Source organism: Chiloscyllium plagiosum, chromosome 12 (genome assembly GCF_004010195.1).
Source record: "Chiloscyllium plagiosum isolate BGI_BamShark_2017 chromosome 12, ASM401019v2, whole genome shotgun sequence".
In the NCBI taxonomy this organism is placed as follows: Eukaryota; Metazoa; Chordata; class Chondrichthyes; order Orectolobiformes; family Hemiscylliidae; genus Chiloscyllium; species Chiloscyllium plagiosum.
This window is the reverse complement of record NC_057721.1, coordinates 17,138,812-17,152,292: the sequence shown is the minus strand read 5'-3', so window position 1 is coordinate 17,152,292 and position 13,481 is coordinate 17,138,812.

The window sequence follows — 13,481 nt, the reverse complement described above, 5'->3', positions numbered from 1 at the left end:
TCCAGGGAACAGGAGAATCGACGTTTCGGGCATAAGCCCTTCTTCAGGAATGAGGAAGGTTTGTCCAGCAGGCTAAGATAAAAGGTAGGGAGGTGGGACTTGGGGGAGGGGCGTCGGAAATGTGATAGGTGGAAAGAGGTCAAGGTGAGGGTGATAGGTCAGACTGGGGTGGGGGCGGGGAGGTCGGGAAGAAGATTGCAGGTTAGGAAGGCGGTGCTGAGTTCGATGGATTTGACTGAGACAAGGTATTTCCCCTCCCCCCACCTTGTCTCAGTCAAATCCATCGAATTCAGCACCGCCTTCCTAACCTGCAATCTTCTTCCCGACCTCTCCGCCCCCACCCCAGTCTGACCTATCACCCTCACCTTGACCTCTTTCCACCTATCACATTTCCGACGCCCCTCCCCCAAGTCCCTCCTCCCTACCTTTTATCTTAGCCTGCTGGACAAACTTTCCCCATTCCTGAAGAAAGGCTTATGCCCGAAACGTCGATTCTCCTGTTCCCTGGATGCTGCCTGACCCATTGCGCTTTTCCAGCAACACATTTCCAGCTCTAAGAATCTTGCAGCGAGTAACTTAACTTCTGCCTGTTGAAATCTGTCCATCATCTACAGAGACAAATTCACAATGTGATGGAATACTCCCCACTTGCCTGGATGGCTTCAGCTCCAACAACACTCAAGCTGTTTGGCATCATCCAGGATAAAGCAGCCCTCTTGACTGGCACCACATCCCTCCATAACTGGTGCTCAGTAGCAGCAGTGCATGCTGTCTACAAGATATACTGTGAAATTGCACCAAGTTTCATTATGCAATACCTTCCAAATTCTCAAACACTTCCATCTAGAATGACAAGGACAGTTCATATATGAGTGCACCACATGCTGCAAATATTCCTCCAAGTCAATCACCACGCTGACTTGGAAATATGCCAGTGTTTTTTCATTGCCTCTGTGTCAAAGTCCTGGAACTCCCTACCTAAAGACTACTGACACAAAGTGGCACACTGACACCAAGTGGACTTCAGCATTTCAAGAAGACAGGTGCATACCATATTCTCAAGGACAACTAGGAATAGGCAATTAATGCTGATCCAGCCAGTGATGCCCACATCCTATGAATGATTTTTTTTTCAAAAGTCCTCTACTTCCCGCCGTGTCTGACTGACACAAACCAGGAAATTGATGGTGAAAGCAGAAGCCCTGGCAACATCCATGAAGAGAGAAACAGGGTTAATGTTTCAAGTCCAATTACCCTTCTTCACAAGGTTAAACCCTGATTCATTCTGAATTAACTGACCTAGGTAGAGATGGTAAAATTGTCTGCAGAATCATGGATTGGAGATCAGTCAGAATTCCCACTCCTGATCATTAATAAAAAAAGTTGTACTCAAATGTGTATGCACAGAACTTGAGTGAAAATAAACCTAAATGAAACTACCTCCACAGTCAAATCGCTTAAGGTTCATCCTTTTTTTTTGATAAGTGGCCATTTGAGTAACGTACTGTCGTGTGAAAAGTGATGTATACCAATATGGAGTTGGTGCATTCATCAGAGCAATGGAGCAGCAGAGAATTGTGAAACTTGATGGAAAATAATTTTCTAATTCAATCTTAGTTTAAATGTAAAAACTGGCTTCAATAACCTTATGCACCTTATTCTTCACCCTTTACCTAATTTTTGTTTTGTGTGATCCTTGACCTCAACTGTACTGACTGAATCCCACCTCCATCGCTTGTTTGATTTTGATTTGATTAAGTTTATTTGGGTTCTTGTTTATTTTTCTCATAATATCGTTGCATTTTTGTGTATGTTTTATGGGATAATTCAGAGAAGGTGATATGGTTTGGACAAATATTTGTGGCGATTTTACAAAATCTGAAATGCCACTTTTATGTCCAGCAAGTATGAGTGATATTATTTGGTAGACATGATTTGGAGATGCCGGGGTTGGACTGGGGTGTACAAAGTTTAAAATCACACAACACCAGGTTATAGTCCAACAGGTTTAATTCGAAGCACACTGATGAAGGAGCAGTGCTCCGAAAGCTAGTGTGTTTCCAATTAAACCTGTTGGACTATAACCTAGTGTTGTGTGATTTTTAACTTTATTTGGTGGAGATTTTGGATTTGAACTCAAATCCAGACTACAGGAAAAAAATGCATTGTCACATTGCTACATGAAACATAACAATTAAAATCAATATTAAAAAATTGGATAAAACAAAAGCCTGTAAATAAAATAAAGAAAAACAAATATTTAATATGCTCAGTGTGTCAAACGTGTTTGAGCAAAACATCTGTGACAAAGCTAATAAGAGGAATTTTGGATTGAACTTGTGTTTCCTGTGTCTGAAGATACATTTGGATGAAAAATCAAAATATCAGCTCCTCTGATTTGTGTTATACAAGGGAAATTATAAAAATGTGTTGTTTATTTGAATAAATTACATCATAGCAGAGTTTTATCCAAAGAGAAGAAATTTTTTTATGATTCACCCAACAATAACCTTAATTAACATGGAAAAGATTAAATTTAAGTCTGTAAGTTAAGATCATTGAGCTTGAAGATTTATTTTCAGATGTTTCATCTTCATATTCGGTAACATCATCAGTGAGAGTCTCTGGTGAAGCGCTGGTGTTATGTCCCACCTCTCCATTTATAGGTCTTGGTTTCTTGGGTGATGTCACTTCCGGTTCTTTTTTTCAAAGGAAGATAGACAGGATCTAAGTCAATATGTTTATTGATGGAGTTCTGGTTAGAATGCCATGCCTCAAAGAATTCTCGTGTGTGTCTTTGTTTCTCCTGTCCTAGGAAGTATGTGTTGTCCCAGTCAAAATGGTGTCCTTCTTTGTTTGTGTGTATGGAAACTAGTGAGAATGGGTCGTGTCTTTTCATGGCCAAGTGGTGTTCTTGTATCCTGGTGGCAAGTTTCCTGCTGGTTTGTCCTAGGTAGCGTTTTTTTACTGTTAAAGCATGGTATCTTGTAAATGACGTTAGCTTTGCTGGTGCTATCTAATGGATCTTTTAGGTTCATTAGTCGCTGTTTAAGTGTGTTTGTAGGTTAAAGTTGAATCTTGGAGTAGTATTTCCAGATACCAGCAGAATCGTGATGGAACAATCAGTTCACATTGCATCTTTTTGTTTCTGAAACCTGAGTTTCTATGTACTCCAGATTGATGAATGCAAAGGTTTAAATGAAATCAGTTGATTTCTTCAATTTCTTCTAGTGTACATAACTTCATAGTATCAAACTACATATTATTGTGTATTAACCTGGAAATGTTATGTATACTATATCACACCACTTGAAGAAAATAAGTGAAGAATACTAACATTGCATGAATCAAACTGACCAGATTGTATTTACTAATAGCCTTGGTTTACTATACATTCATACTAATACTCTATATGCGTACAGCATTTGAAACTGATACAGTGACTATACATCTGCCATTTTCTGCCTGTTGTCATTTTACTCAGCTACCCCAAAGTGCAATTGACTTATGAATGTAAATCTATATGTGCAAGGTGGGAGCTTCATACAGATGTGTGCACAAAGGAATTTTGATAGTGAACAACTCTAATTTTTATTTATACAGTACCTAAAACATGATAAAACATTCCTGCATACTTCACAGGAGAGTTAATAAAGCAAACGTTGACACTGAGTCACTTAAGGAGTTATTCAGGTGGATGGTGAAAAGCTTGGTCACAGAGATAGATTTGATGAAGAACCTTAAAGGAGCAAAGAGAGCTGAAGAGGGACAGGGAGGCAATTCTAGAGTTTAAGATGAATGCAACTAAATAATGACCACCAATGAAAGAGTGATTACAACTGGAGCTGCACAATTAGAGGAGTTCGAATCTGGGTTTTGGAGCTGGAGGAAGTTCCAGGGCCAAAGTGTGTCAAGGCCATGAAGAGATTTGAAAATAATTACGAGAATTTGGAAATTGACATGTTGCTTCAACATGGGCCATTACAGATCACTGAGTGCCGGGCAGAATGAGATACGGTGAGTGTAAAGGCATGAGCCGTAGAGAATTGGAAGACTTCAAGTTTATAGGAGGTTGAAGATGTGTGGCAGTCCTGGTGTGAATGTCAATTCCCAGAGTCAACAAATTGATCTAAGGGAAAAAAATTTCCCAAAGAACTGCAGAAGCTGGAAATCAGAAACAAAAGTAGAAATTGCTATAAAAATTCAGCAGGTCTGGCAGCACCTGTGGAGAGAAAGCAGAATTAACATTTTAGATCCATTGATCCTTTCCAGAACTGGTTGTAGCTAGGAGCAGGTTGGTAAACATGCTGAAAATGGAGACGGGGCAGGGGAAAGGAGTAAACAACAGGTGGAGATGGAGCCCAGAAGGAGAGAGAACGGTTGGGCAGACAAAGGAATGGGTCAAGGTCAGCCTGGGACAATCAATAGCTACGAATGGGGACCATAGGCAGATAACAGTGGGGTGTTAATGGTTGCAAACCATGTGATGACAAGGTGTATGGAGGTTGAGAGAAGAACTTGAGAAAAGGTGTTCAAACCCTAAAATTATTGAACTTGATTTTGAGTTTAAAATCAGCCTTCAGGACTCAGTATGAAGTACAATATGTTTAGGGCCTGAGCACCTTCTCCTACAAACAACCTATTGTCATCTATCTGAAGAAGGGTTCACTGGACCTGAAGAGTTAACTCTGCTTTCTCTCCACAGTTGTTGCCAGAATTGATCTCAGGAAGAGGGAAAAGTTTAATCTCTGAGGCTGGGGGGAGTCAGAGCTCAGGGAGCAGGTGATTGAGCTGAGGGAGTCAGGTGGTGGGGGAGTAGTTTAATGTCAGGAAATGGGGGTACGTTTGATTTCAGCAAGGGGAGTTTGATCTTCAGCAGTGGGGTGCTTGAGCTCAGGCAATGATGGTAGCTTAGTCTCAGGGAAAGGGGGGGTTTCGCTTCAGGGAGTATGGGGAGTTTAGCCGCAGGGAGTGAGGGGAGGTTCCGTTTCAGGGAGGGGGGAATTTCATTTCGGGGATGTGAAGGTTTAGCCTCAGGGAGTGGGAAAGTTTAGTTTCAAGGAATTGGGAGGTGGGGGTGTGTAGTTTAGCTTCAGTGAGTGAGAGAGTTTTGCTTCAGTGAATGAGGGAAGTTTAGTTTCACTAAGTGGGGGGGTTTAGTTTCAGTAAGTGAGGGGAGTTTAGCTACAGAGAGTGTGGGTAGCTTAGCCTCCAGGAGTGTGGGATGTTTGATATTAAGGTGAATACCCGTGCCAACTTATATAGGTGCGCCATCGAGAGCATTCTGTCTGAATGTATCACTACCTGGTATGGCAACTGTACCATTCAAGATCGGAGACGGTTACAGAGAGTGGTGATCTCGGCCCAGGCAATCACAAAGGCCAACCTCCCATCCATAGAATCCATCTAGCAGGCCCGCTGTCAAGGAAAGGCCACCAGCATTCTCAAAGATCCATCCCACCCTGGCAATGTTTCTCTACAGCCTCTACCATCGGGGAGAAGGTACAGAAGCCTGAACACACGCACCAGCTGGTTTTGTAACAGTTTCTACCCTACTGTTGTTAGAATACTGAATGGATTCACAAATTCTTAACATTCGCCTGTACCTGTGTTTTTGTTTTTGCTATTGTTTATGTATTATTTACTTATCAGTGCTACTTAACTCTGTGGTCTGTCTGTATTGCTCGCAAGACAAAGCTTTTCACTGTGCCTCGGTACATGTGAGAATAAATTAATTCAATTCAATTCAATTGATCACTGGGTGTGAGAGAATTTAATCACTGGGGAGAGTTTAATATCAGGACATAGGATTACTTGTTCTAGGAGAGTAGGGGGAGTTTGTTCTGAGGGAGTAGTGGAAGTTTGATCTCAGTAATGTTTGGAATGGGGGAGGGTTTTGTAAGGAGAAAGTGAGGACTGCAGATGCTGGAGACCAGAGTTGAAAATTGTGGTGCTGGAGAAGTGCAGCAGGTCAGGCAGCATCCGAGGAGCAGGAGAATCGACATTTCGGGCAAAAGCCCTTCTTCAGGAATCTTCAGGAGGGTTTTGTAAGCCTGGACCAGTGCTCCCTTTCCTCCTGGCCACATAAAGATAGAGCAAAATATAGATTGGGCTCCAAGGCAGCCGGGCATTTCCAGTTGGAATAGGATGAAGGCTGCTTGATGCATGCCTCACCTGGAGCTGTCCTAAATTGGCAAACAGGGTCCTTTAAACATCTCTGACCTTGGAACAATTACAGTACCTGTTCTCTGATACATATAGGCAGTCTGGCTGTCATGTGGAAGATTCCAAATCAGTGGGTAGGATGGGAGGTCACAAGTACAGCAAAAGTATCCTCCACCATTTTCCCACCTTAGGCAGAATTTCCCTGATAACGGACTTATTTGGGGGTCACATATCCACATTGTGGAGCAGTGACTTTCCATGCATTGGTGGCTTAAGAGAATTTACCATCCAATTAACAAAGTGGCTGGGTCCTTGACATTGGAGGGTATATCGGTGTTGAATAAGCAGTAAGTTGTCTTTATCAGGCAACTGAAGAAAGAAAATATCTCCAGATGGAGGTGATCTTTCGCTGAGTGTAGTGTTTGGAACAAGAGCCATTGACTATGAGGTCCTTGATTGGGGTTGTTAACTTGGGCCAATCAAGGAGATCCAGCTGACACGTAAAACTGGAGATTCAGTGAGTTTCCTCATTCTAGGCTCTGAACTGGCTGGTCTCCCCACTCTTCAGGCACTCTGGCTGTATTCCTGATGAAGGGCTTTTGCTCGAAACGTCGATTTTCCTGCTGCTCGGACGCTGCTTGAGCTGCTGTGCTTTTCCCGCACCACTCTAATCCAGAATTTGGCTTCCAGCATCTGCAGTCATTGTTTTTACCTGGGCAGACCCAATGGACAGCGCACATGTAAATAGAAGGTGACTTGGTGATGGGATATCGGCCTCTATTCGATTACTTCAGAAATCTTCAAAAGTTTATTATAACATTTATCCCTAGCAGCTGGGCTAATACTTTCAGGGATGGGGGGTACATTACTTCAGCTTAAAAAAAAGGTAGGTGAGGGGACCTCAAAGATTAAACCACCGCTCCATCCACCGTTGGATAAAATGGGGGCGTAGGGGAGTTCAGGCTGTCATTTTCTCCCCTTTTGTCTACCATTTGAGAGCCCTCCAAACCTGCCTGTAAAGAACCTTAGTGTTTTATTTTTAATACTGAGTTTATTTTTCAGTAATTTTTTATTGTTTTAACGCTACCTGACCCTAAGGTGCTAATTAATAACAAAAATGAAAATGGAATAGTAATTAAAGAGCATGGCTGTCAGTGACCAGAAAACTGGATTAACTGACTGAAAAATCACTAAAAAATCCCCTTAAAGTTCCTTTACAGCAATCATTTGCTGATTTGTCACCCTATTGGCCACTAACTCCTTTGCAATTACTTCTTTATGATGGTATGCTTTTGATTTGTTTTGAGGATATCAGTTATCTTTTCAGAACTATTTGGCCGCAGAACTGAGAGAGACAATGGCCTCAGTATATAAATTACTAAAATGAGTTTCTCTGCAAAATAATTTGATAAACAATACTTGGCTAAATTCATAGAATTCTACAACTAAGATGGAGGCTTCTTGTCCTACCAAGCCTCCTTGAAAGGTCCACCTAATTAGCCCTGTTTTCTGACTCTTTCCCTACAGCCATGAAAGCTTTTCCTTCTCATTTATTTCCATATTTTAAAAAAAATTAGTCTAGTGATGTTCATTGTTGTTCTATTTATCGTGTGCACTGTACAAACAAAGGAATGTAACACTTGAGCAATACCATTCATCAGCACAGCATTAACATAGAGTGATCCACCTCTGCCCCACCATTGCGTCACTCAACCCCTCCACTGTTGCTAACCTCACACTGTGCTTATCCAAATAGACCAGCAGCAATTTCCTCCAATTAAGTATTAGAATGACTGAAACCATTGTTTACAGTCCCTGCACCAAATTGGGTCCCTTAACTATGTTGATGCCATCCATCCTCTTTGCAATGGTCTGAGGCTTAAGCCAGTCTGTTTGCAACATTGGTGTCTATTTGATCTTGAGATGAGTTTTTGAACACATCATCATACCACCACAAGAACACTTATTCCAAGCTCCCGAACATCACACAACTTTGTCCCTCTTATAGCTCAACTACTGCTGATACTCTCATTCATGATTTTAATGTATCTAGACTCAATTGGTCCAGTGTACTTTTGGGTGATCTCCTTAATATTCTATGCTCCATTAATTTGAGGTCATCTTAAACTTCGATGCCCATGGATTAACGCACATCAAGTTCCATTCCCCTATCACCCCTCAGCTTACTGACCAGGTTGTTTCCCATACAAGTACAATCGTGATTCGAAAATTCTTGTCCTTGTTTTCAAATCCTCTCATGGCTTCACATCTCCCTCTCTAATGGTCTCCTCCACTCTCACAACCCTCCCTGGACTTGTTTAACATTTGTCGCTTGGGGATCTCCAATTTTAATTCTGCTGCCATTGGTGGCATGTCTTCAGTTATCTAGGCTCAGAGCTCTAGAATACCACCTTACACCTCATCATCTCTCTACTTCACTTTCATTCTTTCAGGCACTCCTTAAAGCTCCCTCTTTTACCAAGTTGTGGTCATCTAAACTAATACATGTTTATGCAACTGAATGATACATTTTGCTTCATAATACACTGATGAAGCCCTGAAAGTATTTCATTAATATAAAGGTGCAACATAGGTATAATTATTGCTGTTATTATACCACATGCCATTCTTTCAAATGTATGTAAAACCATTCTCAGAAACCAAATTCCCATAGTTTTTAATTAGCCACTTCGATCCACCTTTAACAGACCCAACAGTTAAAGGCACACATTTCTTTTGAATCACCTGGAATAAATTGTTTAAAATAGCGCATCTTAAATTAAAACTGAAAACTATAATTAAATAAATGCTATTAAAGGTGACCAGTTGATATTAGTATTCAATGAATCCCTTGACTAAAATACAGCTTTAAAGCTCCCTCTCAGCTAACTTTTTACTATTCTGAGTACTGAACCTGCAAGTATTCCGTTGAATGGCTTATGATTTATTTAGTAGGTGTATCAAACTTAAGCTTCTTTAGGAGTTTCATTCAATATTTGAGTAGGTGTAATGGGACAGAAATGAAAGCAAGTGATCTCAAGAGATTTTTATTTGCATTTTAACTGAATGAGCAATGGAGTATTCCCACATATAGATAAAGTTAAATAGAATTTTATAGCACATGAGCCTGCTCGCTTCTTACTTGATTTATCAACAAGTCCTTCTGTTCTCTCCCAAATATCGGCCTAGCTCTGTTATTTTCCTCTAACCCCTCTGTATGATAATAAGTTCCAAATATTTGGTTAAAGAAGCTTCTCCCTCATTATGTATTGATTTTTTTTATTTATTCATTTTGTGGGATGTGGGTGTCGCTGGTTGGATCATCATTTATTGCCCTTGCGAAGGTGGGGGTGAGCTGCATTCTTGAACCTCTGCAGTCTATCTGCTGTGAGTTGACCCACAATGCCACTGGGGAGAGAATTCAAGGATTTTGACTCAGCCACAGTGAAGGAATGGTGATATATTTCCAAGTCAGGATGGTGAGTGGCTTGGAGGGGAATGTGAATGTGGTAGTGTTCCCATACATCTACTGCTGTTGTCCTTCTAGATGGAAGTGGTCATGGGTTTGAAAGGTGCTGTCTGAGGATCTTTGGTGAATGTCTGCAGTGCATCTTGCAGACAGTACACACAGCTGCTACTGAGCATCAGTGGCACCAGGAGTAGATGCTTGTGGATGTAGTGCTAATCAAATGGGCTGCTTTGTCAAATGGGTGTCAAGCTTCTCATCCAGGCAAGTGGGGAGTATTCCATCACACTTGGACAGTCTTCAGGAGGTGAATTACCTGCCATCGTATTCCCAGCCTCTGACCTACATTTGCAAACATTGCATTTATGTGGTGAGTGCAGTTGAGTTTCTGAGCAACGATAACTCCCAGGATTTTGATAGTGATGGGCTGCAGTGAAGGTAACACCATTGAATATCAAGGGGTAAGGTTGTCTCTTATTGGTGATGGTCATAGCCTGGCATTTGTGTGGCATGAAGCCAGGATATTGTCCAGATCTTGTTGTAGTTGGACATGGGCTCCTTCAGTACCTGAGGAGTCATGAATGTTGCTGAACATTGTGCAATCATCAGCGAACATTCCCACTTCTGATCTTATGATGAAGGGAAGGTCACTGATGAAGCAGTTGAAGATGGTTGGGTCTTGGACATGATCCTGAGGAATACCTACAGGGATGTCCTGGAGTTAAGGTGATTGACCTCCAACAACTTCCTATGTGTCAATCAAGACTCTAACCAGTGGTGAGTTTACCTCTTGATACCCATTGATTCTAGTTTCATTAAGACTCTTTGATGCCACACTCGGTTGAACGCAGCCTTGATGTCAAGGGCTGACCTCTCACCTCACTACTGGAACTGAGCTCTTTTGTCCATGCTTGAACCAAGACTGTAATGAGGTCAGGAGCTGAGTCACCTTGGCAGAACCCAAACTGGGCATCACTGAGCAGGTTATTGCTGAGCAGGTGCTGCTTGATGATGCTATGGATATCTTATATTTAAAGCCTCTGATTTTAATCTCTTCAAGTAAGATTATACACGTGAACATACAATTCAGAGCAGGGATAAATCATTCAAACCTTAGAGCCTGCTCCTCTATTCAATAAAATCATGGCTCATCTGAATATCACCAAAAATCCTTTCTCCCCCAATCCCTGACAATCTTCCAACCTCTTTCTTATCAAAAATCTAACCACTAATCCGATCTAAATCTAATTCACTAACTTCATTAAAAATATTCAAACACTCTGCTTCCACCCAGTCCTCTGAAATAAAAAGAAATTGCATAATCAGTGTTTTAAATGGGCTTCCACTGATTTTTAAAAGTGATCCCTAGTTCTAGATTCTCCCACAAAAGGAAACATGCCCTTCAGGTCCACCTTGTCAAAACCCTTCAGGATTTTACATGCTTCAGTTAAATTACCTCATTTTTCTAAACTCTGATGCATGCAAACTGAATCTATCCAACTTTTCACCACAAGATAATTTGCCCAATCCAGGTATTAGTCTCATAAACCTCCTCTGAATTGCCTAAAACACATACACTTGCTTCCTTAAACACGGTACATAATACACTTGTTGCAGACTCAGCAAGACCTGGTGTAACTAAGCATGACTTTTGTGTTCGATTCCCTGTGTGAGAATTATAACATTAGCCCATTCATGTCTTCTAGAGGAAACAGAATAAAGTCAACAATCCCACATACCCATGCGTTTAATGGCATGGTTTAATGGCTGGTTAAAAAAAAGTTGTTTATTGTTTGCCTGCCATGATTTACAATTTATAAGAATAGGCTCTACATTATTACAAAGATTATTAAGGGCTCTTGTTGCGCAATGGTAGTGCCCCTACCTTTGAGCCAGTGGGCCTGAGATGTGTAATTAAAATATCGGCAAAGCTTGTCTAAGGCTCATGTAATGTAATGGTAGTGTTCTAACTTATAGCCAGGAAGTCTGGCTTCCAGAGGTCCATAATAATCTATGTTTGATTCAGAAAATATCTACAAAGACTGTTGAGAGAATGTAGCCTTAAGTCTGTTCCACAAAAGATCATCCTTAACTCTGCTACCCAAGTCCTCCTGACATCACCTCAGTGAGTGTTGCATATTTCACTCAACCAAGTATCAATATTTTCAGACCTGTAATTCAACATAACCAATCTGTTTCACAAACGTGTGGATAGTTTGACTGTGTGGGATAGTGTGAAATAGATTATAGTGATTTGGCACCTATTTATACATCTCTCCTGATTTTTATTTTTACTGAACTTTGTTACAGCCCATTTTACGGTGTCACACAAAGACAAGATTTACCAACACTCTGTTATCCTATAAAGATATAACCATACCAATGAGGAGCAGGAATAAGAGTTCAGTGTCAGATACAATCGTCCTCCTGACTGAAAATTTGGTCAGAGACCACCAGCCAAGAAGTAGTCCTTCCTGCAGCAAAAACACATCGAGAGCAGCATCACAGTTCACAAGTTTGGATTTCCACATCTCACTGGGGAGGCATTCCCACTCTCTGGGGCTACTGATTGTCAGAAAGCTTCAACACTTCCAGCAATGCCAGACTTCACGGTAGCTACTGCTGGCAGTGCAAGTCAGTGTTGTGTAAGGAACTTTGGACCATTGAGCTATCACGTAATGATGCTATGGAGCTGCATATCACAGGGTATAAATACCACAGAGTGGGTGGATTTAAACAACCCTGGGGGAAGACTGTAACATGCTGGAGTGCAACACGGTCTCCTTCTCTTTCTCTCAGGAAGAAACACAAACACCAGTCAAAGGAGATAGATTAACTGTTACCTAATGTAATCTGTGTTGCATCTTTGTACTTTTGTCTAAGTTACATTTGAGTTTTTTGGATGGATTTTTATTGTGAGGCTCAGTGAAATTTCTTGGTGAATCTTACTCCAGCCCTAGGATGTCTGTAATTCCTAATTTTATCCCTATCTTAATGCGTAGAATTCCCAGAACAACTTGTCGCTCACCAGATTTCTGCCAAAAGAGTATCATCCCATGAGGCTGTGCACCTTGCTACATGTTGCAATTGACTGTTGCCCTTCACCAGCAACATTATGGCACAGCACCTAGCTGGCATTGATGACACTTCCTTGCCTATCACCCGAGTTTCTGTTCATTGCAAGGTGACATAATTTACTTGTTCTCAGCTATATCCATCTAACATCTTGCGAGGTCACCACTGCTCTGTCTCAAATGCCCACTGGAGACATGCATCTGGCCATTATACAGTAGGGGAGTGTCACACACAGGGAAAGCACTTAGACACATGCATTTTAGACACTTGGTGAAGGTGAATTTGCTGTCTGCCCAGCCTCTTTACTATGGTACTGACTTAGGGATGGAGGGGAAGGTGATGGACTCAACACACAACCTCTTCCACTCTCTTCCACCATGACCAGCAGAGGGGGCCATGACCCCATAATCTGCCAGTCTTGGTTGAAGTTGCCAGCTGGGTCCACACAGCCTCAATGGTCCAGAAGAATACCTAGCACTGTAGGGAAAAGACCTTCTCTGCTTCAATGTAAGTGAAACTACTTTCTCTCTTCTATCATGCTTACTCTGTCTCTGTTACTGCCCACAACCCCCACCAATGCTCACATTCTTCCACTTTCACTATTGCCTGCACCATCTTCCCTCACTTGCTCTCAACCACTGCCTCACCCTATTAACACTGTCTGTCCTCTTCACTGCCTACTCTCTCACTTGGGACACCTCAACATCTATCCTGCACCTACACCAGCACAAACAGTTGTGCCAGCCACTTTCATGTCACTTCCTCTCTCCCTTTG